This window comes from Polypterus senegalus, unplaced genomic scaffold, assembly GCF_016835505.1.
Source record: "Polypterus senegalus isolate Bchr_013 unplaced genomic scaffold, ASM1683550v1 scaffold_8773, whole genome shotgun sequence".
NCBI lineage: Eukaryota > Metazoa > Chordata > Cladistia > Polypteriformes > Polypteridae > Polypterus > Polypterus senegalus.
Window position 1 is genome coordinate 3,338 of NW_024384720.1, and position 2,263 is coordinate 5,600.

General features: G+C 36.7%; 1 pseudogene; it reads right to left on the reverse strand.

The window, feature by feature from the left end:
• Window positions 1-623: 623 nt before the first annotated feature.
• Window positions 624-724, reverse strand: LOC120522081 (annotated as a pseudogene).
• Window positions 725-2,263: the final 1,539 nt, after the last annotated feature.

Below are 2,263 nucleotides of genomic sequence, written 5' to 3' on the forward strand. Positions count from 1 at the left end.
GCAGGAGAAAAATGTTAAAAAAAAAATAAGTGGGATTTAATTGGTTTTATCGTCTATCCTTAAAATACTTAGGCACTGGTGGCATGTAAACAGATGTCTATACTGGTAACGTGATGTCACGGATTAATCTGTTAATCATTCTGCCCTCAAGTAGCGGTCGTTGGAAACTGAGGGTACATTTCAGAACTTTACCATGATGAAAAACAAATGGTTTTGATAAAGTTCAGTATAGTTCTATGAGAAAGCTCGCGTGACACACGTTTACATTCTGATCTGAATACTTAAAGAATCGAGATTGCAGTAATTTTCACCAGTAAGTGGGCCACAAGCACGCTTTTATTGTTGTTTTTGTTTGCTGTTGGCTGGGCGCCCGTAAAAGGCCTGTACTGTACTTGTTTATTTTTGAAGGAACCTAATGTGGACCTTGCACTGCTCCGTGAGAAGGGCAGACAATTTATTTCTGCGCAAGCGCTGATCGCGATACGTCAATATTTCGTTTGATTGACATTGGGTGCCGGGAGTCTTCCGGTCACAGGCCAATATGGCGCCCATCCCGTGTTTCATTCTTGAATTTCGCCTCTTTTCTTTTTTTTAAAGTGACAAAAAAAGATAAATATTACGATTAAAATATGGAACGCTTCACAATTTGCGTGTCATCCTTGCGCAGGGCCATCTAATCTTTCTGTATCGTTCCCAATTTTAGTATATTTCTGCTGAAGCGAGACGATTTTGAGAAAATTTGGGCGAAATATATTTTTTGGGTACATTTGTCGCTTTGGTAGATTGAAAAGTTAAAATCGTGCCACGGTGACTATTAATTGTATCGCTACGTCTTTCTCGTAAAATAAATTGTGAGTCTGTGGGGTGATGTTCAGTGCTATGTATATGTTTTCAGTTTTACACAGGGGTTTTGTTTCAAAAAACAAAAATTGGTACACGTCTTGGATACTGTATATTCAAATTATGGGCTTTCGGTTTCGGGACCGTGGGAAGGAATTTTGCCCCCGTAAATTTCTCATCCCCCCCTATTAAATAGTTTCTAACTTCCTTGGTGGGTTCGGTCACGATTAATAGTGACAATTTGGGGTTCTAAAGCCTCATCTCTTCTAAGGTTAACATTTAACTTCGCTGTGTTTTTTATTAGGGGATATTTATCCCTGTTTATGATTATAGTTTCGAAAGTTTTCATAGGTTTAGGTTTTGCAACAATGGGGCCCCCCCTTTTTGAAAAGCCCGGTTTTTAATGGGCAGGGCTAAAAAGGGGAAAAAGGGCCTTTCAAAACAGGTTTGTTTTTTATTCCGGGGCCCTTTGTTTCCCACGCTTCTTTCTGTGTATTTAATTTCTTTGGGAAAATTTTTGGTTTGTAATGGCCCGAAAAACGGGAAAATTCTGTTTTGCATCTTTTCAGTTTTGGCAGTCAATTTTTGTTACCTGTCCTTTTAAATTGCTAACAAACGGATCCTTTTCCAATGTTACTCAAGTTTTCCCTTTTAAAACCCCTTTTATAAACCCTTACAATAAATTTAAAAGACCCGATCATGTCACATTGTCAAACAGACACGTTTTTGCATGAGAAAGAGAAAATAAGCTTCTCTCTAATTAAAAAGTTTAAAAAATCAGTCCCTATCAACATTAAAAACTGTTTTCGGGGCCATATATAACGTTTTTTTTGCATTGATTTTCAGTGAAATTATTAAGTGTGATCCCAAGGAAATACAATGCAAATTTTGGAGCACTTTGGTACGTAAAACATCTGTCTGGTCTTTTTCACAAAGCTTCAGTAAAGTGATGATTCATCTCTGAAATTTATACTAAAAAGACCCCTTGGACGGGCAAAAGGTGGCTCAAGGGCATTTTCTCTTGATATACATTTCAAAAAAAGGGGTTTGGGTCTTTACCTTTTAAAAGGGGGAAAACTTTTTCCTTTTTTTGTTAAAAAGGGAAAAAAATCCCTTTAAAAATACCCAAACAAAACCAAATTTTTCATTTCTTGGCTTATTAAGGTTGTTAAAAAAAGAAACAAAAAGTACCTCTTTCGGTTTTTGGGGGTTTTGAAAAAATTTTTTTTTGGTTTCCCCATTTTGTATTGAATGCGTGATTGAACGCAGTTTTCTATTTGGGATCACCCCCTTTGAAAACCACCGGGTTTTTGGAAATTAAAAATGATCTGATGTTGTCTAAGGGGAAGGGGAGGGGGAATTTAAAAAAAAAAAGGGGAGCAAAAGAAAACTTTTCCCTTTGGAAAGAAAAAAAAAAATGTTT